This window comes from Helianthus annuus, chromosome 17 (genome assembly GCF_002127325.2).
Source record: "Helianthus annuus cultivar XRQ/B chromosome 17, HanXRQr2.0-SUNRISE, whole genome shotgun sequence".
Classification (NCBI taxonomy): domain Eukaryota; kingdom Viridiplantae; phylum Streptophyta; class Magnoliopsida; order Asterales; family Asteraceae; genus Helianthus; species Helianthus annuus.
Window position 1 is genome coordinate 106,257,318 of NC_035449.2, and position 24,275 is coordinate 106,281,592.

A 24,275-nucleotide genomic window follows, 5' to 3' on the forward strand; every position below is an offset into this window, starting at 1 on the left:
ATCTTTCGGTTAGTGTTTTGGTTTGTGATTTCCTTGTTAATTGATGTCATGATTTCCCTGCTAGATTAAACCGGTTAAGGTTGTGTATGTGATGTTCTTGTAGTTCGTTTTGCATGATGATAAGTTTAAACCGATTGATGATATTAGATTCTGTTTTCGGATTGCTTGTGTAACGATTTCAGATTTGGAATGAATGTAATCGGATTGAATTGTTGGGTTGATTGGTCGCTGTTTATGTTTGGAATCATGTTTAGGGTATGTATGAATTGCATATTACCACATCTTGTGATTCGGGTATGATGTTTGTTCATGTTAGGGTTTATACGAATTAAGTGATATGGTTGCTTGTTTGATCGAGTAATTAGATGATGTGATAATGATTTGGTGTTAATTGATTTCATAAATGTGGAAACTATTGATTTAGATTGTAACTGTTATGCAAAATTCTTGGTAATTAGTTAATGGGTCACACAAGGTCTCTTGTACGATCAAGAGGTCCATCGCACAAAGCCGGCCTGATCACACAAGGAAACCCGGTCGCACAAGGGCTCCTGATCGCACAAAACGTATTTGGGTCACACGGGTTTGAACTATTGGGCCGGACAGCCCATAATGCTTCGTACAACCCAACCTGAGCGTACAAGATCAGTCGGGTCGCACAAGCTGGCTGTGATCTGTTAACTGATTTGGGCCTCAAGGCCCAAAGGCAAATCGCACAACCTGACTCGATCGGGCAAGACCTGTCGGACCGCACAAGTCATCTATGTGGGCCGTTCACATTATTGGATCGCACAAGTCCACTATCGTGTTTTATTTATTTGGGCCGAGACCACTATGCTCGAATTGTTATATGTTTGGATCAATTGATGTTGGATCTCTTATGCATGTTATTGGGCTTGTTCTACTTCACACATGTTAACCATATTGTTTGACTGATTTCGGGTTGCTAAGATATACATACGTGGTTGCCATGATAATTACGTGCTAACAACGTGTTCACCTGTATGATACATACGTGCAATGTTTGAACCGAACCTGACTTGTATTACAACCATGCTAGGACGTGATTGACAAATTACTAGCTTATCTATACTCTTTGTGTATCTGCCGAGCAAACCAAGGTGAGTTCACACAGCCAAGGCATGGGATTCCCGGGTTGGGAATTGGGTTGGATATGTTATTGTAAAAGGAGATACTCGTACTTACGCATATACCAGACTATAGACCATCGTCCTCAGGTTAGTCAGGACACGTTACGTAAAGCCTACGTAACCCAGTATATTTGCCATATGTCTCCCGGGTCGGGAAGGACACGTTACGTAAAGCCTACGTAACCCAATACCATTCACTGGCTTCCAGGTCGGAAGGCCACGCTGCGTAAAGCCTACGTAGCCCCCACGCGTACCACTGTCCTCGGGGAAGGGCACGTCACGTAAAGCCTACGTGACCCTGTACGTTTTCCTGTTCTCGGTAAAGAAGAACACATGGTCGGAAGTTAGTCTAGTAAGTACCGTTAATGAGAAGCCCTCATTAGCCAGGATGAACATGGGAAGCCCCCACCTTTAGTACACACTAGTATGGGAAGCCCCCACTAGCTATACCTATGCATTATGTTATGAACTTACTTTCTGTGAACTCGCTCAACTAGTTTGTTGACTATTTGCTGCATGCCTTGCAGGACCTTAGGTATACTTGGAGCTTGCACCAGAGGAGAGGCGGGTCGTTGTGGACAAGAACTCGTGAATGCTTATTAAACACTTTTACATTCACACCTTGATACTTATGCTTTGGGTTTTACATTTAATGCTTCCGCTACTTAAACAGTGTTTGGTTTTGAACACCAATTATGTCTTTGATTATTATTAAATGCTATGTTTGATATAATTGGTGGCTTGATCCTGGTCAGTCACGCTCCCAAGCGGTGGTACACCGCGTGTGGGATTTTGGGGGTGTGACAGATTGGTATCAGAGCCATTGGTTATAGAGAACTTGGTTTTAATATGGGAAAACGTTTTTATTAAAACCGGACTATAACCAGAACAGTGCTCTCAACGATCCACAACGACGCCTCGCTCCACGTGCAAGACTCAACTTCCTAGGTAATAAGGTTTATGTTTATTGCCTGTATGCTAGAATTGTTTAGAACTTTGCTCGCATTACGCTTAGATACACATGCTTTGATTTCATGAGGACACCTATATGCCTATACTTTTCTGTCATCGCCCTACTCGCGAACCATTCATACTTATGCTACCTTTACTGTTCGATCATGTCTGGACGTGTTGACATGACACAAGCCCAGTTGACGGCTCTCATTAACGAACAAGTCGCTGCGGCGCTTGCAGCCGCACCAGCAGGAGGTATAGCCTGCTATTCCAAACCTATCCTAGGACGTTAGATCCTACTCTCGTGACCCAACTCTCGCGCTTAACCTTGACCTATCTTCCTCGCGCAACGGGTCAGAACGCACAGCAACCTGTCTGCACATTCAGGAACTTCATGGACTGTCGTCCAAGCACATTCAGTGGCACAGAAGGAGCAGTGGGACTACTCCATTTGGGTTGGGAAGCTCGAGTCTGCATTCGAGATGTGTGAATGTCCTAAGGCTCGCAGAGTCGAGTACGTCACTGGTACTTTGGAAGAAATCGCGCTAACCTGGTGGAACGCGCAAGTACGGATACTAGGGTTGGCAACTGCTAACGCCACCCCCTGGAATGAATTCAAAGAACGCATTAAAAGGGAATACTACACGCGTGATGACATCCACAAGTTGGAAGTGGAGCCTTACCATTTGAAAATGACGGGGTCAGGAATTGATGCTTATACGAAACGGACGAACGAATTGGCCATCTTGTGTCCAACCATGGTGGACCCTCCAAGCAAGTGTATCGAATTGTACCTCAAGGGTCTAGCCTCAGAGATTCAGAGCCATGATACATCGGCTAACCTCGACAATATCCAAGACATTCAGCGTCTTGCTCATCGCCTCACGGACCAGGCAGTGGAACAGAACAGACTGCCTAGTTGTATCATCTCTATTACTATCGCTACCACTTCTGCTACCACTTCCAGCAAGGGTTCGGCTACCGTTCAGTCTCAAGCATAGCAGCAGCGCAAGAATAGTGATCACCAGAGCACAGCAGAAGCTAAGGATTCAGGAGTCCACGACCTGCAAATCGGAATCGCTGGCAGCAACAGCCAGCAGAAATCCCATGCAAAGAAAAGAAGTTGGAAGACCATCCAGCTGTACGCGACTTTCCTCAGGTGTTTTCCGAAGATTTACCTGGTTTACCTCCTCATCGTCAAGTCGAGTTTCAGATTGAGTTAGCTCCTGGAGCAGCACCAATAGCTCACGCACCGTACCGCTTAGCTTCAACTGAATTGGAAGAATTGTCAAAACAGCTACAAGAACTCCTGGAAAAGGGTTTCATTCGTCCAAGCTCTTCGCCTTGGGGAGCTTCAGTACTGTTCGTGAAAAAGAAAGACGGTACGTTCAGGATGTGCAACGACTACCGTGAACTCAACAAGGTGACGGTGAAGAACCGTTATCCTCTTCCGCGCATTGACGACTTATTCGACCAGTTGCAAGGGTCGTGTTACTACTCGAAGATAGACTTAAGGTCAGGGTATCATCAGCTGAGAGTCCGGGATGAGGACGTCTCCAAGACAGCCTTCAGAACTCGTTACGGTCACTACGAGTTTCTCGTCATGCCATTCGGGTTAACGAACGCGCCTGCAGTATTTATGGATCTTATGAACAGGGTGTGCAAACCCTATCTTGACAAGTTCGTCATTGTTTTCATCGACGACATTCTGATTTACTCCAAGAGTCAGGAGGAACACGAGCAGCATCTTCGCCTTATTTTGGAACTCCTTCGGAAGGAACAGCTGTACGCCAAGCTTTCTAAATGCGACTTCTGGCTTCGAGAAGTCCACTTCTTAGGCCATGTGGTAAACAAGGATGGGATCCATGTCGATCCATCAAAGGTAGATTTGATCAGAAACTGGCCTGCACCGCGTACGCCAACGGAAATACGCCAATTCTTGGGTCTGGCAGGTTACTACAGACGGTTTATTAGAGACTTCTCGAAGATTGCTCAGCCGCTTACGCTACTGACACAGAAGGGTGTTACCTATCGCTGGGGAGAGCCCCAGGAGACCGCTTTTCAGCACCTAAAGGATAGACTTTGCAGTGCACCTATCCTCTCTTTGCCAGAGGGCACAGATGACTTCGTGGTTTATTGTGATGCATCCATTCGGGGGCTTGGATGTGTGTTGATGCAGCGTGACAAGGTTATCGCTTACGCCTCTCGTCAACTCAAGGTTCACGAGCGCAACTACACGACGCACGATTTAGAGCTGGGAGCTGTGGTATTCGCGCTTAAGATATGGCGACACTACCTGTACGGTACCAGGTGCACGATTTACACCGATCACAGGAGTCTCGAGCATATCCTTAAGCAGAAGGATTTGAATATGCGTCAACGACGATGGGTCGAGTTGCTTAACGATTATGAATGCGCTATCAAGTATCATCCAGGCAAAGCCAATGTTGTGGCTGATGCCCTTAGTCGAAAGGACACTTTACCACGGCGCGTGCGAGCGCTACAGCTTACCATTCAGTCTAGCTTTCCTGCTCAGATACGAGCTGCTCAGACAGAAGCACTGAAGCCCGAAAATGTCAAGGCTGAAGCCTTACGCGGCTCACGACAGCAGATGGAACAGAAGGCAGACGGCGCCTACTATGTAACGGGCCGGATTTGGGTCCCTCTTTATGGCGGTCTACGCGAACTTGTGATGGATGAAGCTCACAAGTCTCGCTATTCGGTACATCCAGGGTCGGATAAAATGTACCACGATATCGGCACTACTTATTGGTGGCCTAGTATGAAGGCCCACATTGCTACGTACGTTGGAAAATGCTTGACCTGTGCGAGAGTCACGGTCGAATATCAGAAACCAGCTGGCCTACTGCAGCAGCCTAAAATACCGCAATGGAAATGGGAGGAAATTTCCATGGATTTCGTTACAGGCCTACCTAGATCCCAGCGTGGGAACGATACGATATGGGTGATCGTGGATCGACTCACCAAGTCTGCACACTTCCTGCCGATTAAGGAAACGGACAAGTTCTCCACTCTCGCAGACGTCTATCTTAAAGAAGTTGTCTCGAGGCACGGGGTGCCCACATCTATCATTTCGAATCGCGACGCACGATTCACGTCAGAACTTTGGCAAGCGATGCATAAATCTTTTGGCTCACGACTGGACATGAGCACGGCTTATCACCCTCAGACGGATGGGCAGTCTGAGCGTACGATTCAAACTCTTGAAGACATGCTTCGGGCATGCGTTATCGATTTCGGCAACGGCTGGGAAAAGCACCTCCCTTTGGTGGAGTTTTCTTACAATAATAGCTATCACACCAGCATTCAAGCCGCTCCATTCGAGGCATTGTACGGGCGTAAATGCCGGTCACCACTCTGCTGGGCAGAGGTGGGAGATAGTCAGATCACGGGTCCAGAGATTGTAGTGGACGCCACAGAAAAGATAGCACAGATACGACAACGCATGGCGGCAGCACGCGACCGTCAGAAAGCCTACGCGGACAAGCGTAGAAAGCCATTGGAATTCGAGGTCGGGGACCGGGTTTTATTGAAAGTTTCACCCTGGAAGGGTGTGGTTCGTTTTGGCAAACGGGGTAAACTGAATCCGCGGTACGTCGGACCATTTGAAATTATAGAAAAGATTGGCAAGGTAGCCTACAAGTTGAACCTACCAGCTGAACTCGGGGCAGTTCACAATGTCTTTCACGTATCGAACTTAAAGAAGTGCCTATCAGATGAAAATCTCATCATTCCTTTTAAGGAACTCACTATCGACGAGCGGTTGCAGTTCGTCGAGGAAACAGTAGAAATCACGGACCGGGATGTGAAGGTCCTCAAACACAAGAGAATCCCTCTTGTCCGAGTTCGTTGGAACTCCAAACGTGGCCCAGAGTACACCTGGGAACGCGAGGACAGGATGACAGAAAAGTACCCCCATTTATTCGGGAACCAGGCAACCACTACTGAGACTGAAGCTACTACTTCGGAATTTCGGGACGAAATTCCAGATCAACGGGGGGAGGATGTGACACCCCAGGAAAACCAGTGAACAGTACAGTTTACCTAGCTTCCTCAGTGAGTGCATACCAAATTTCGGGACGAAATTTCCAATTAGTTGGGGATAATGTGACAACTCGAACTTTAGACTCGCTTTGATGTAACGTTTATGGCACGACTATGTGAACTTGATTGTTTAAGCGAATATTATTGAATGAAATGTGACTTGTGTGTTTTAATGAATGTTTTACTATTACGTGCATGTATATCTATTTGTTGCGTGTGTTGTGTAAACACATGTGTATGTATACAATCCAGCCCAATCGCACAAATACACACTCACACAAGATCACACAAGCTAGCTATTTGGGCCGCACATCATGTGCTCGGATAAAGGGCAGCCCAAGTGAATGGCCGGCCCATTGCTTTTTACGTACAAGCACACATGAGGGGGTATTGTATCTTACTTGTTACAATTTTGGATAACACACACAAGTTCTAAAAACCCTAGCTCCTCTATCTTGTCTCTCTCCCTCTCGGCTGCTTAGAACCCGACGGCAAGCACTCCTCTCTCGAAGATCACTCCTAGAATTGAATCACTCGCTATCTTTCGGTTAGTGTTTTGGTTTGTGATTTCCTTGTTAATTGATGTCATGATTTCCCTGCTAGATTAAACCGGTTAAGGTTGTGTATGTGATGTTCTTGTAGTTCGTTTTGCATGATGATAAGTTTAAACCGATTGATGATATTAGATTCTGTTTTCGGATTGCTTGTGTAACGATTTCAGATTTGGAATGAATGTAATCGGATTGAATTGTTGGGTTGATTGGTCGCTGTTTATGTTTGGAATCATGTTTAGGGTATGTATGAATTGCATATTACCACATCTTGTGATTCGGGTATGATGTTTGTTCATGTTAGGGTTTATACGAATTAAGTGATATGGTTGCTTGTTTGATCGAGTAATTAGATGATGTGATAATGATTTGGTGTTAATTGATTTCATAAATGTGGAAACTATTGATTTAGATTGTAACTGTTATGCAAAATTCTTGGTAATTAGTTAATGGGTCACACAAGGTCTCTTGTACGATCAAGAGGTCCATCGCACAAAGCCGGCCTGATCACACAAGGAAACCCGGTCGCACAAGGGCTCCTGATCGCACAAAACGTATTTGGGTCACACGGGTTTGAACTATTGGGCCGGACAGCCCATAATGCTTCGTACAACCCAACCTGAGCGTACAAGATCAGTCGGGTCGCACAAGCTGGCTGTGATCTGTTAACTGATTTGGGCCTCAAGGCCCAAAGGCAAATCGCACAACCTGACTCGATCGGGCAAGACCTGTCGGACCGCACAAGTCATCTATGTGGGCCGTTCACATTATTGGATCGCACAAGTCCACTATCGTGTTTTATTTATTTGGGCCGAGACCACTATGCTCGAATTGTTATATGTTTGGATCAATTGATGTTGGATCTCTTATGCATGTTATTGGGCTTGTTCTACTTCACACATGTTAACCATATTGTTTGACTGATTTCGGGTTGCTAAGATATACATACGTGGTTGCCATGATAATTACGTGCTAACAACGTGTTCACCTGTATGATACATACGTGCAATGTTTGAACCGAACCTGACTTGTATTACAACCATGCTAGGACGTGATTGACAAATTACTAGCTTATCTATACTCTTTGTGTATCTGCCGAGCAAACCAAGGTGAGTTCACACAGCCAAGGCATGGGATTCCCGGGTTGGGAATTGGGTTGGATATGTTATTGTAAAAGGAGATACTCGTACTTACGCATATACCAGACTATAGACCATCGTCCTCAGGTTAGTCAGGACACGTTACGTAAAGCCTACGTAACCCAGTATATTTGCCATATGTCTCCCGGGTCGGGAAGGACACGTTACGTAAAGCCTACGTAACCCAATACCATTCACTGGCTTCCAGGTCGGAAGGCCACGCTGCGTAAAGCCTACGTAGCCCCCACGCGTACCACTGTCCTCGGGGAAGGGCACGTCACGTAAAGCCTACGTGACCCTGTACGTTTTCCTGTTCTCGGTAAAGAAGAACACATGGTCGGAAGTTAGTCTAGTAAGTACCGTTAATGAGAAGCCCTCATTAGCCAGGATGAACATGGGAAGCCCCCACCTTTAGTACACACTAGTATGGGAAGCCCCCACTAGCTATACCTATGCATTATGTTATGAACTTACTTTCTGTGAACTCGCTCAACTAGTTTGTTGACTATTTGCTGCATGCCTTGCAGGACCTTAGGTATACTTGGAGCTTGCACCAGAGGAGAGGCGGGTCGTTGTGGACAAGAACTCGTGAATGCTTATTAAACACTTTTACATTCACACCTTGATACTTATGCTTTGGGTTTTACATTTAATGCTTCCGCTACTTAAACAGTGTTTGGTTTTGAACACCAATTATGTCTTTGATTATTATTAAATGCTATGTTTGATATAATTGGTGGCTTGATCCTGGTCAGTCACGCTCCCAAGCGGTGGTACACCGCGTGTGGGATTTTGGGGGTGTGACAATCGTTTTCATTGATGACATTTTGATATATTCTAAGACGCAAGCTGAGCATGAGCAACATCTTCGTCTTACGTTGGAACTCCTAAAGAAAGAGCAACTTTTCGCCAAATTCTCCAAGTGTGAATTCTGGCTTAAAGAGGTTCAATTCTTAGGACATATTGTCAACGAACAAGGTATTCATGTAGATCCCTCCAAGATCAGTGCGATTAAGGATTGGGATACACCTACTACTCCTACTGAAGTTCGTTCTTTTCTTGGTCTAGCGGGTTATTACCACCGCTTCATTGAGAACTTCTCAAAGATTGAAGTTCCTCTAACTGCTCTAACCCAGAAGAACAAGCCATTTGATTGGGGAGTCAAACAAGAGGAAGCGTTTCTGACTTTGAAACAAAAGCTTTGCGACGCGCCTGTCCTAACATTGCCTGAGGGCAATGATGATTTCGTCGTTTATTGCGACGCATCTAAATTAGGTCTTGGCTGCGTCCTGATGCAAAGAAACAAAGTCATAGCATATGCATCAAGGCAGTTGAAGATACATGAGAAGAACTACACCACTCATGATCTTGAGTTGGGTGCAGTTGTCTTCGCTCTTAAGATCTGGAGACACTATTTGTACGGTACAAAATGTGTGGTTTTTACGGACCACAAAAGTCTCCAGCATATCTTCAATCAGAAAGAACTCAACATGAGGCAAAGACGTTGGGTGGAGCTTCTAAACGACTATGACTGCGAAATTCGCTACCATCCTAGTAAGGCGAATGTCGTAGCCGATGCTTTGATTCGCAAGGAACGTACTAAGCTTCATTGTGTCCGTGTCCAATCTGTTATTCAAGCTCAATCCGATATCCAAGCACGTATTTCTCAGGCTCAACAAGCTTGTGTTTCACAAGGCTTGATGGATAAGGAATTTCCTTATCACATAACACCTGCTCTAGAACTGAAGGACAATGGATCGTATTACTTCATGGACCGTTTATGGGTCCCAAGCCAAGATAATCTTCGTACCTTGCTTATGGATGAAGCCCATAAGTCTCGTTATTCTATTCATCCTGGCTCGGATAAGATGTATAAGGATCTTCGTATTCAGTATTGGTGGCCTGGTATGAAGAAAGACATCGCCTTATATGTATCAAAATGCCTTACTTGTCTTAAAGTTAAGGCTGAACATCAGCGTCCTTCTGGATTATTGGAGCAACCAGAGATCCCAGTTTGGAAATGGGAAAACATTACTATGGATCTCATTACTAAACTCCCGCGCACAAAGAAAGGTCACGATGCCATCTGGGTAGTTGTTGATCGTCTTACTAAATCAGCGCATTTCTTGCCAATCCGTGAGGATTTTTCGGCTGACAAACTTGCTCAAATCTACGTGGATGAAATTGTAGCTCGACATGGTGTTCCTTTGAACATCATTTCTGACAGAGATGCTCGTTTCACCTCTCATTTTTGGAGAACCATGCAATCTGCCATGGGGTCCCAACTTAATCTGAGCACAGCTTATCATCCACAAACGGATGGTCAGTCTGAAAGAACAATCCAGACACTGGAGGATATGCTTAGAGCTTGTGTGATCGATTTTGGTGGTAGTTGGGATTCACATCTTCCATTGATTGAATTCTCCTACAACAACAGTTATCACTCCAGCATCAACATGGCTCCTTTCGAGGCAATCTATGGTCGAAAATGTCGTTCACCAGTCTGCTGGAATGAGATCGGCGAGGCTCAACTTACTAGACCTGCCCTCATTTTAGAGACAACAGATAAGGTTAAGAAAGTTCGTGATAACCTTCAGACAGCTAGAAGCCGTCAAAAGAGTTACGTGGACCTAAAACACAAGCCCTTGGATTTTCAATTCGGTGATCGTGTATTACTTAAGGTCTCACCTTGAAAGAAAGGAAAACTTGCACCTAGATACATTGGACCATTCAAGATCGTCGAAAGAATCGGTAAGGTAGCCTACAGACTTGAGTTACCTCCTGAACTTGGAAATGTTCATCCAACCTTTCACGTGTCCAATCTCAAGAGGTGTTTAGCTGATGAGAACCTCCACATACCGCTTGACAAAATTCGTGTTGATAAAACACTGAAATTTGTTGAGAAACCGGTGGAAATCATGGAACGTTAAGTCAAGTGGCTTAAACGCAAGCGCATTCCTTTGGTCAAGGTTCGCTGGGAATCTAAACGTGGACCCAAGTTTACTTGGGAACGCGAAGATCAAATGAAGGCAAAATATCCGCATCTTTTTCCACGAGTTTCCTCTGAATAAATTTCGGGACGAAATTCCACAAGTAGGGGAGACTGTAACATTTGTGCTCGAAATCATTATGAACAGTTCAATTATCAATAAAACAATGTTATTTGATCCCAATATTTGTTTGGTTATGTTTTACATTTTTCATGTTTTGACTTTTGTTCAATTTGAGTTTCAAACCCTAGTTTTCTCTCTCTCTAATGGAGAAAATCGACCCTCTTGCTTCCTTGACCTAAAATTCGTTTTTCTTGATGATTATAGGGATTGTTTTGTGTGATTAGAGTCTCATCAATTCTGATTTACACTTACGATTCAATATAGTCATTCTTTGATTCGTTTTTGTTCAAGATTAGGGTTCGTTTTTCATTTTTTCTACACTTGGCTGCCGTGGTTGTTTGATTTCGTTGTTAATCTGGATTGGGTATACAAAGAGAGATTGTGTTTGCTGCATTTACAATCTGATTCATCTTTTCTTGATCGATTTTGTACGTGACGGCTGCTAGGGTTTTTCAGGCTTCTTTTGTTTGAAATAGGGTTGGCGGCTAGGGTTTTTCAGGCTTTTCACATAATTGTTGGCCGACATCTCTAAGGGATTAGTTTCATACGTTCGTGATCAGATTAGGGGCTGAAGTAAGGAGTGGACTCTTGAAGTGCGGCAGCCTTGGTTTAGGGTTTCATTGCAGCTTTAAACTAGGGTTTATTCGTATTCAATACACTTCTGATTGCAACACACTTCGTTTTTTCAGCTTGACGGCGGTTAGGGTTCTGATTCGGTGTTTGTCACGGCTGCCTTTTGCTGAATTTCTGTTGACGGCGATTAGGGTTTGTCAATATTATAATGGATGATCTTAATTGTTCTGGTGGAAACCAACAAGATATTCGTGGGAAGCCGCGATTATCGTTTGAAGAAATTGCTGCACGGTTTCTTGATGTTGATGGGAACACTTTGCAGCCAAAGCGTGGTATAACGATTGGAACACAAAGTGACACTAAGTCTTCAAATATCATTGATGATCTCACCAAGGCCACAGTTCCAGTTCGTTTGGAAAAACGGGATGTTGATAAGTCTGACAATTTTTGGGATTACCCTAGCAAGTTTTCGCCAAAATCAGATCTTCTTGGTGCATCTTTTTCGGCTGACAACAGGGCTGCTCACGGTAAAGCATGTACTTCGGGAACTGCAAGTCCTGTCTCATTCGCTCACATTGTAAAGAATACAAAGGAGAAGGTTAAAGTGAATATTCGGGCGATGGAATCTGCTGAGAAAGTTGATGGGGCTGATGTTGTTATTCCATTGTCGTCGGTTCAACAAGTTACTGATAGGTATGCTAACACTTTGTTTGGATATTTTCTGGGTAAACGGTTGGCATTTCCTGTGGTCGATTACTTTGCAAAAAACAACTGGGCGAAATATGGTCTTTCCCGTCTCATGATGAATGCAAACGGGTTCTTTTTCTTTAAGTTTACTTCTAAGGAAGGGATGAATCAAATGCTAGAGGATGGGCCTTGGTTAATCAGAAGTGGTCCCATAATTTTGAAGGAGTGGTCGTCCTCTATAAAGATGGAAAAAGAGGATATTAATGTGGTTCCAGTTTGGGTCAAGATGCATGATGTGCCGTTAGCGGCATTTACTGAGGATGGGCTTAGCTTGGTTGCCTCTATGATTGGGACACCTAAGATGTTGGATACGTATACTGCCTCGATGTGTGCTGAATCTTGGGGAAGGAGCAGCTATGCTAGAGCGCTTATTGAAGTGCAAGCGGGGGCTGAATTAAAAAAGAGTGTTACTGTTGCTATCCCATCTATGGATGGTAGTGGGTATTCAAAGGTGGAGGTCAAGATTGAATATGATTGGGAGCCTCTTAGGTGCTCCTCTTGTTGTGTATTTGGCCATGATGACAGCTCGTGCCCGAAGAACCCTCAGGTAACTCCAAGTGGGGATGCTGAAAAAAATAATGATGATTTTCAGGTTGTAGAGGGCAAGAAGAAGAAAGTGAACAACCAAGGCATCCATATGAAAAATCAGAAGCCTAAGTTAGTGTACAGGCTAGTTGCCAACCCTAAACCAAAATCGTCCTCAAAGATTCCGATGCAGAATCAGGTTTCAATGTCTAACCCGTTTGACATTCTAAAGGATGATACTGGTAATCAGGGAGGTATCACGGTGGGTCGAGTTGAGAAGAAACCGTCGAATGACAGGCAGGAATCGGATGAGGAAGAGGTTGAAGAAGTCTACAATGAAACTAGTGCATTTATGACATCGGGTACTCATCCTTTTTCTTCGAAAGCACGGGCAAGCACCTCTTCTACCAAGTTCTCTAATGGATAGGCTGTCTGCTTTTCGTCTGAAGGGGCTGCTGTTTTGTGGCCATTTTATTTTTGATGATGGTGGTTGAGACGATGTTTTGTGTTTTTGCATTGTTTTGTCTACTAGATGTCGTGACTTGATGTATAGTAGACTAGGTTATGGGGTGTTATAGGTCGTTGGTTTTTGTTATGTTTTACATATATGGGGCATGTCCTGTATATGAACTAGTGTGGAACACATCCTCATTACTTGTACTTAATTGCGGTTGCATTTTAATAGAATCACCGGGGTAACCCTTTACCCAAAAAAAGACTTTTGTTCAATTTCAAACTCTACATCGCTTTCTGGAGAATCATACGCAAACTAGTGCGTAAACGTACTCAGTTTAATGCGACAAATACTCTGGAACATCAACATATACTCAACATACCTTAAATAACCTTTACATAACTTAGGAATAAGTTTTAAAGGCTTTGGTATGGCAAAAACAAGTTAATTCGCTTACAGGGACTAAACTTGACAAATTGCGAAAGTATGCCCATTTGAACTATAACAAACATTCCGGAACATGTCCATAAGTTAAACATACCATAAATATCCTTTACATAGCTTAGAAATAGGCTTTGAGGGGTTTGGTATGCTAAAACAAACTTTTGGATCATTCAGGGGCTAAAAGTGTCAAAAAGTGCACAAGTTTGCACTTTCGCGCATAACTTACGTTCTGAATACATCCGGACATCCAAAAATTTATGTAAGAATCCTTATATTATGCCTTAGTGTTTGGCATGAGAAAAATCCATTCGTCGCGCAATTTGAATCATTTTTCGCGCTTATGCGCATTCCGTCGTAATTAAGCGAACATCGCAACCGTACGGCCAAACGAACCGACATCCGGGATATTTCCAAGCATATTTCATGTTCCCTATGTCTTAACATCATTGTGGAGCTTGAAATTGGCTTTGACGGGTGTTAGAAGTGCCGTTACGCAACGAAACATGTGCAGGGACCATTTATGCAAATTCTACAGAAATAAGGGCTAGGCGTGACGCGACGGGTCTAGGCGTCACGCGAGGCCCCTTCTGGACTAGATTCAATGTTTAAACAGCTTGTAACAGCCCTTCAACTCTCCAAAGGCCAATGCCACTTGTCAAAACCCTATGGTGGGGGCAAAATAAGCCACCACAACTTTGCGACAAGTGTACGGATTAGATCGTGGCACGATATTCAAGAAACGATCCTAACGGTCTTGCTTTTCCTATAAATACCCCCCCCCATTTTGGTTAAAACCCACAAAAATCTGATCTAAAGCTCTAAGTTGAGGCCTTTGCTCTCATACCTGAGCTCCTGGATCGAGATTAGCTTTCGGGGACCCTTCGTAAGTGTTCTTTCGTTCTTTTAATCGCTTTCTAGTGCTAAAGTCAAACTTTGTTTGACTTTCTGCGTTGACCAGCCTATGATCAATACGAAGTTCATTGGAACTTCATAACGTGAGCGTGATCACGATGGTTATAGTCCATGGCGACTATACCTACTGATTACCACGTTATCTAGGCTCAGTGACGAGTCGTAGTTTCAGCCAAAATGCGCATTCTTGCGTATTTTGTAACCAAACTACTCGTGAGCATCAAGGCCGTTTGTTTTGATGCCAAACCTGTTTTCTAAACTTAGTTAAGCATGTTCTAACATGCTTAGCTCGTCACTTTTAGTATAGTGCTTATATAGGGTCGTAAGGTAAGCGATCTAAACCATCGCTTATACTTTCGAACCCGACCCATTTGGTCGATCATTAGGATCCGACCAAACACATTAGGTGACCATAGCTGTAACCTTCCGAGGTTATACCTTGTGGTCACGATGTTAGGCGTTCCAAACGCGTTATACGCGAGCGACGCGTTAAGGTAGCATAAGCTACCTAAACGGGTCGTAATGGGTCACAAGCACTTAGGTTAGGTTTCATTTTAGTATGTAGGCTTTGTTAAACCATATTACACGAGTCTCCATACTCGTTTGGTTTACGAACCCGCATACTATCCGATCCTCTGATTCAGATCCGGTATATTAACGTAGTTACCTATATTAGGTGTCGTTTGATATCCGTGATGTCACACCCCCAAAATCCACCATGCGGAGTACTACCGCTTGGAGGCATGACATGACCAGGATCGAGCCACCAATCATATTGAACTATGTATTTAAGTAATTAAAGCCAACCACAATACGATTGGTGACCGAAAGCTAGTTAACCAAGTTTTAATTTAAACAGCGGAAGCATAAACGTAAAGTCCAAAATATGAGTCCATAGTTTATAAGTTAAGGTTTCAAACGCAAGTTTAATAAGTTCATAAGGATTATATATTAAACACGAGACATAACCGTCCGTACACCACAACGACTCCTTCCTCGTGCAAGCTCCAAGCATTTAGCGACCTGTAAGGCATGTAACAACGAGTCAACAACAAAGTTGAGTGAATTCACAGTTGGTTGTTTAGTTATAGCATTCGTTTCGTAAATCATTTGTTCGTTTTGAAAACCATGTATCGTATGAGTTTGCATCGCGGTCTTTCTAACATGTTTGCGAAGGTTAGTGGGGGTTTCCCATGTGTTACTAGACCACGCGTATCGACTGCTACGAAAATATAAGAGGTGCCCTAAGTCAATGTCTATCAGCATTGACCCTTTGCCCATAGCCCATTAGTACACGCCCGTCCGACTGGCACGGTGTGAGGTTTGTTAAACCTAATAGCGCTATTAACTAATGACCCGCTCGCCATAGGCCTCGGCGATTAAGTCGATAAATGTGGGACTTAAAGTGATAGAGTTGATGGTCTTATGATCATGTACGTAGGTTTTACGTACGTGCCCTTCAATCCGAGGACAGTAAAAAGTAGTTTAATAGTAATGATAGTACAAGTAGTTAATCAATCCCATTCCCAAACTCCTGGGAATCCCATGCCTTAGAAAGAGTGTGAACTCACCTCGGTTTGCTCGGTTAGATTCTCAATATAGCTAACAGTCAAGGTCGGTCAATCACATCCTAATATAATTTACCAGTTAGTCATTTAGTGGCTTTCAAATAGAACACAAAGTTCCTACACGTATCTATCACACAACATGCATCGTTTTAACGGTTTATGCCCCTCTAAGTTTCCCATCCATTCCCCACTCAAAATCAAACATACGATAATGCACATAACATATATACCATGTTAGATCATTCACGGATAGCACACTCGACATTTAGACACGCAAGTCACAACTTATATCAATTCAGCATTAATATTCAAAACCGGCTGTTTTCGGACGTTTTAATAAAATAGTTAAATTATTCCAAAAATTCCCAAATTTTTACAAGATGTCTTAAACTTTCCATATTTTGTTGTGTAAAAATATCGGGGTCCGGTTCACTACCAATATTTTATAAAAAATCATATTCCGGACTGAACTCAGATTTATGAATTTCTGACCACAGTCCACGGAACAATTTATTAAAAATTCATCGAGTGTCCGATTTATGAAATTCCAGTGGGGTAATTACACATGCATCGGTTGTCACCTACTGTACAAATTTCATGGTCCGATCCATCACAAAACTCAGGTTATGACTGAAAGTACGACACCCATTTATTGCTGTCAAAATTCAGCTTAAGTTGCTGTTACAAATTAACACTTTAAAAATAGTAAACGAAGTCCAAAAATTACGATTCCGGTGCCATTAGAACCGTATTTCATAATATCACATTTTAGACTCAAAATATCAGTTTTTGGTTGAGTTTATGACCTGTTTACAGCCAACTGAAGTTGGCTATAAAACTTGGACAGATTCTGATTTTCAGTGTTTAACCTTCTAAATCGTGTTCGATCGATACCGTTAACAAGTTTAACCTTCTAAATCGTGTTCGATCAGCAATAATCATATCCACACCAGATCTACATGATTTACACCACTAGTTACTCTTTAACCAACATGTTCAAGACTTTAGTGCAAGTTCTTTAGTGTTTCATAACTTTAATCATCAAATCACCTATTAACCACTTAAATAACATGAAGAACGAACGGATCTAAGTTCTTACCACTAGCTCAAGGCTAGGGAAGTTCGAGTGAAGAAATGTGGTGGTTAATAGCAAATAGAGAAGGTCCTTCCACTTCCGAGAGCACCAAGCTCCGTTGTATGACCCGTAGCACCTTTGTATGCTTGTAGAATGCTTGAAGGTGATCAAGTGATGGTGGTGGTGGTGGTATTAGGGGCGGCCGAACAAGAGAAGGGAGGAGAGAGTTTGAGTGTGTTGGTGAAGATAAGTGAGATGATGGACTAGTGGTTTATATAGAGATTAGGATGGCATATGGCATCTAAGTTTGGTATATTCCCTACAAGATTTTTATAAAATATAACAAAGTAATCAAGGGTGGGACCCATGTCCCCTAATCATCCAACATGGGGGGGGGGGGTAGTAGGTTAGGTGTTAACTAGTTTGATTATTTACTAGTTCTAATCTAAGTATTAGTTACATGATCTAGTTAGTAGATATTTTTAGGAGGTGTTATGATGTTCGGGGATCATAACTAATTCAGAAAAATAAAACAATGCCTCTGGTAATATTTTAGTGTTCTGGGTAATGTCCGGTTGTTCAGTTTGATACTGTTCCGTTAAAGTGCTTAATTAATCCGTAAAGTGCCTTTTATATATATTTTTGTAACCCTTTTAATTTCTAACACTTAGGAAGTCATAACAGACTATTTAATTACTTTTCTGTACACTATTAGTGTGTCAACATGCACATGTAAATATAACACAGATATCAGAAAGCAGTTACGTAATTCCACACAGTCGTCAAGCACATTAATTATTATTAATAAATTGTACGGAATACATGGGATTTTGAGGGTTGTCACACGTGATCTCTAGCATTATTTCGTTGTTGTACAAGAACACATGTGCCTACTTGTTACTTTCATGCTTTCCATGTTTTCACATCATATACCTGCTATGTTCGTTAGTACATTATAGTACATGATTTCATTACAGTTCATGCTATGTATGCTCATTGTGTGCGTACTTAGTACATTGTTTTACATTACACTTCATGCTAAGTATGCCCATTGCGTGCGTACTTAGTACATTATTTTACATTACATTTCTGCTATGTATGTTGACTGAGTATGCTAGTACATTGATTCACATGACGTTTATGCTATGTATGCCCATTATGTGCGTACTTAGTACAATTATTCATCTCATGCCTACATTTTGGTATGACATTTGGTTTGTTTAACATGGAACAATACATTCATTAACATTGATCACGCCATTCGTTAGTAGGGAGTGGTACCATAGGAATTGACAACTCCCGTTCCGGACATCCTAGGTTGGTTTGGATGAAAGGAATGACCGAATTCGATATACATAACTTAGATAAACCATTAATTTGTTTAAGGGTTTATCGCCACAGTCTCAAGGCTTGGATGTATGCATATTTCACAATACCGCATAAATGTTTGTATCAGTATAGCATGCATTTGTTCCACAAAACATAACGTTGATTTAAACCATGTTTTACTTCAAAACCTTGTTTTTGTGCATTTTACATATGGTTAGGTTAATACATTTCGCTTACCATACATGATATATTTTGGGTACACATTACATGATCTACATTAAACATAAACATTTTGACATTGATATACATATTTGGTGGTTTACATTGAACATGGACTCTTCAATATGGTTTACACAATAACACTTGACAATTGATTTATACATGAACATCTTACATGGTGGTTGGTTTGGGTAAATGGTTTGAGTAACGTGGCGTATGTAATATGATGCAAACATGGTGGATACGCCGCTGGTACTTCCTATATATAAATGTTTGTATAATATTACATATCGTAGCGTTATCTAAATCATTTCTGTTTAGACATCTTTCGTTTTACACAAATAACATCTTCTTCACAAGACATTATTTTTTTACAAACAACTTATCGTATACAAATTCATTTTACTAGGTTATACATTTAACCTTACACTTTATTTATACGTATCATTTGAACTTATCGTTTTTCATGCGATTTACAAAACAAAACAAATTACAAGGTTCATGACTGACTGTTATTAAACGTTTCTTTAAACTCAAGTCATGAATCCCATTTTTCACAAAACCTATGTATCTCACAGGCATTTTTATGCTGACGTACCTACTTTCACATGTGTTTTCAGGAGCTGTTCTATAGGATGAAGATCATGACACTAGGGCGGACCTGTGCCTTAGAGACTAAAAATGAAGATAGACTAGTTTAATTATGTCACGAACTCTTTGTTTTCCTGTTTTAGACAATGTATTACGCTTGTTAAATAAATAAAATGTAACTTTGGTTTCCATGGTTACGAAACAATTAATTCTGTCCCAACACTCCCCGGCGTTTCCGCCACGGTTGCATGTTATACGCGGCCGGGGTGTGACAATCTTAGGTAATAAGGTTTATGTTTATTGCCTACATGCTAGAATTGCATAGAACTTTGCTCGTGGTATGCTTAGATTACATTGCTTACTATTCGTAATTGCTTGAGAACACTTGTGTGCTTACTCTCTTCTGTCATCGCACTATTCACGAACCTCTCTCACTTATGTATTATTTGCTATGAAGATCATAGCCGGACGTATTAACTTGACACAAGCCCAGTTGACGGCTCTTATCAACGAACAAGTTGCTGCGGCACTTGCAGCTGCACAAGCAGGAGGTATACCCTTCAGTCGTAACTCACACTAGGATCTTTAGATCCTACATTCCTAAACCAACTCTTGTGTTTAACCTTGTCCTGTTCTTATATACACAACAGGTCAACACGCTCAGCCACCTGTTTGCACTTTTCAAGAATTTCATGGACTGTCGTCCAAGCACGTTCAGTGGCACGGAGGGAGCAGTGGGACTCCTCCATTGGTTTGAAAAGCTCGAGTATGTGTTTGAAATGTGTGAATGCCCTGAGGCTCGCAGGGTGAAGTACGCCACTGGCACACTAGAAGGAATCGCGCTGACTTGGTGGAATGCGCAAGTCCAACTTTTAGGATTGGCAGCTGCTAACGCCACTCCTTGGAATGATTTCAAGGAGCTTATTAAACGGGAATACTGCACACGCGACGACATCCACAAGTTAGAAGTGGAGTTCTTTCATTTGAAGATGACTGGGTCGGAAATTGAGGCTTATACTAAAAGGTCAAACGAGCTGGCCGTTCTGTGTCCAACTGTGGTGGACCCTCCTATCAGACGCATTGAGTTATATCTCAAGGGGTTGGCACCAGAAATTCAAAGCCACGTGACATCGGCCAACCTTGCTAACATCCAGGATATTCAGCGCCTTGCTCATCGCCTCACGGATCAGGCAGTGGAACAAGACAGGCTACCTAAACGTATCAATGCTACCGGTGCTACTACTTCCGCTACTCCCAGTGACAACAAGCGGAAATGGGATGGGGATTCCAGCAAAGGTTCAGCTCAGTCTCAGGTTCAGCAGCGCAAGTCTGATAACTACCAGAGCCCTGGTCAGCAAGCCTCGGGTAATCAAAGACAGGGTGGGTATCGGGGAAATCTTCCAAGGTGCAATACTTGCAACAAGCATCACAACGGCCAGTGCAACAAGGGCCTTTGTCAGTGGTGCCTCAAGATGGGTCATGATGCTAAAGATTGTAGGAGCTCACGACCAGCAAACCAGAATCAGCAGCAACAACCACCTGCTCCACGAAACCAGCAGCAACAACAGCAGCGAGGCAACAGAGGATGCTTTCAATGTGGTGCTGAAGGCCACTTCAAACGTGACTGCCTCCAGTTAAACTAGAACCAGAACAACAATAACAACAATCAGGGCAATGGCAACAACAACAACGGGGGAAACAATAATGGCAATGATGCTAGGGGTCGTGTGTTCGTGCTGGGGCAGGGTGACGCAAGGAATGATCCTAACGTGGTTATGGGTAAGTTTCTTCTCGACAACTTTTATGTTACTGTATTGTTTGATTCGGGTGCGGATACCAGTTATGTGTCTCTAAAAGTTAGCCAAATGTTAAAACGTGCACCAACACCCTTAAACACCAAACATGTCATAGAGTTAGCCAACGGTAAAAGTGTAGAAGCCACACATGTAGTCAAAGGTTGTAGCATCGTCTTAGCTGGTCAGACCTTCTCCATCGACCTCATTCCTATAGTTTTGGGTAGTTTCGACATCGTTATTGGTATGGATTGGTTATCCCAGCAACAAGCAGAGATCCTATGCAAGGAGAAGATAGTTCGTATTCCCCGTCCTGGCAAAGAACCTCTCGAAGTTCAAGGCGACAAGAGTGGTGCTGTGATTGGCATCATCTCCTTCCTGAAGGCCCAAAAGTGTTTAAGAAAGGGGCACACTGCCATTTTGGCACTAGTTACTGATGCATCAACGAAAGATAAAAGAATAGAGGATATCCCAGTTGTACGCGATTTTCCTCAAGTGTTTCCGAAAGATTTGCCTGGGCTATCGCCTCATCGCCAGGTCGAATTCCATATTGAACTAGCTCCTGGAGCAGCACCTATAGCTCGCGCACCATATCGATTAGCTCCAACCGAACTGGAAGAACAGTCTAAACAACTGCAAGAACTCTTGGATAAGGGTTTTATTCGTCCTAGCTCTTCGCCCTAGGGAGCTCCAGTACTATTTGTGAAGAAGAAAGATGGACCTTTCAAGATGTGCATAGATTACCGCGAACTCAACAAGGTGACAGTGAAGAACCGCTATCCTCTACCACGTATTGACGACTTATTTGACCTGTGCAAGGGTCAAGACGGAGTACCAGAAACCCTCAGGCCTACTTCAGCAACCAAAGATACCACAGTGGAAATGGGAAGCGAAATTTTGTCAAGTTGATTTGACAACAATTTACAGCGAGATGACACTTCGGCAGCGAAATTTGTCAACAATTTACAGAAACCCTAGTTCCGTGCGGAATTACGCTGATGTCATCATCTCGAAGCGAAATTTGTCAAGTTGATCAAGTTTTAAGCCGTTTTTAGTTCTGAAACTTTCTAGGGTTTGTTAAAACTCAAATGCGCACATGATGTGTGAAAATCAAGACATTTTGACCATAAAATCAAGTTCAATTTGAAAAAGAAGGTTTAGAAATCAGAATTTGCAGCTGAATTGGTATGAACTCTTCCTCCTAAGCTCTGATACCACTTGTAGGATCGTTTTCAGACCCGAACGAGTCGATCAGAAGAGTTTATACTCAAAACGAAAGGCGGAAACAGACGTAATGAGCTCAATTCAGCTAGAATATCACTTAAACTGTCGATTTGATTGATTTGACAACAATTTACAGCGAGATGACACTTCGGCAGCATTTCGGTACACAAGCCGGAAAAGTTACAAATGATTTCGCTTGAATGGTATTTATAGGGTTCTAATTCCGCATGAAGAGGTTCCAAGCGAAATTAGATTCCAAGCGGAATCTAATTCCGCACGGAATTACATGTGTGACTCATTCAAGCGGAATTACCTTTGCAAGCGAAATTACCTAAAATCTCGAACTACGTGCCCTGATCTAACATTCTAAATACAAGACTTGATACAAGACGAAGTCGACAGACGCATGCACTAACATTAATGACTATGCTAAATTACAATTAATGACTTGACTTGCTTTCTGATTATTGCCATATACATACATATGCATCATATATTGCAAATGGCATATCATTATTGCATGCAAACTTTGTTGATTCAAATGATGCACGAAACACAGTTAGCGCAGTTATCAGATAAATCAGAAATATGTTGACGGAGTTTAGTACATAGACAGACATTGTATTGAGACACAGAATGAGACAGAAACCAAGTATTACACTAGTATAGTGTGTAGGAAAGTAAGGATCACAAAACTGCCTTCCTAGAGATAGTTTAAGTGCCGGAAAGTGTCTAAAACTTACATAAACTGCAGAATTCTGCAGAAATCAGCAAAATTCAGCATTTAAACACTTTAATATCATGCAGAAATATGGTTAAATGGTCCTGAATGCTTTCCTAAGAGTCACGAATCAAAACTGTCATAAAAGATAACATAAAGCACACTAAACTGCATAGCTTAGCACCTTAACGAACCGGTAACCAACCGAACAACCGGACACTACCCAAAACACCAAATTTTCACTAGAAGCATAGTTTTAACATCACCAAGCTAGCTATGGTACCCGAACATCATAACACACTATATAAACATCTAATAACTAAATCACCTAACTATAACATTAGATTGTAACCAAGAAATCTAAGTAACAATTATATCCTAACCAAGACCCCCCCCCTAGTGGACGGTCACTTCTGGCCCCCCACTCTTTGATTTTATTTGATTTATTTAATAGATCTTGTCTCACTTTATAAAACATAAAAACCCTTGGAAATTTATATGTTGAAGGATTATAAATGAGACCAAGAGATCATAACCATCATTGTTACAAACACTCCACACTTGACCTCTCTCTTCTTCCCCCTCTCCACTCTCGGCCGAACACCACCCCACACACATCCACCATCATCAATCATCTTCCATCCATTCTACATATATACAAAGGTGTAAGAAGGTGTATAAGGAAGCTTGGAATTCTTGGAAGCTAAAGGACCACTCACACAATGTCACACCCCGACCACGTAAAACATCAAATCGTGGCGGAAACGTCGGGGAGTGTTGTAACAGAATTATTGTTCCACAACCAAGGTAATTAAAATAATATTTTATTCATCACCCAAGGGTGGAATACATCGTTCAAAACAAGAACCAACATGTTACATTGTCTTAAAACTACTGAAATAAAGAATACATAACGTCATTAAACTAAGTCTAGCTCTGTTTTATGTCACTAAGGCCCGAGTCCACCCTAGCGTGTCACGATCATCATCCTATGCATTAGCTCCTGAAACACATGTGAAAATAGGTACGTCAGCATAAAAATGCCTGTGAGTAATATAGGTTTTATGAAAATAGGATTCATGACTTAAGTTTAAGAAAAGTGTTTAATAAAAGTTAGTCATGAATCT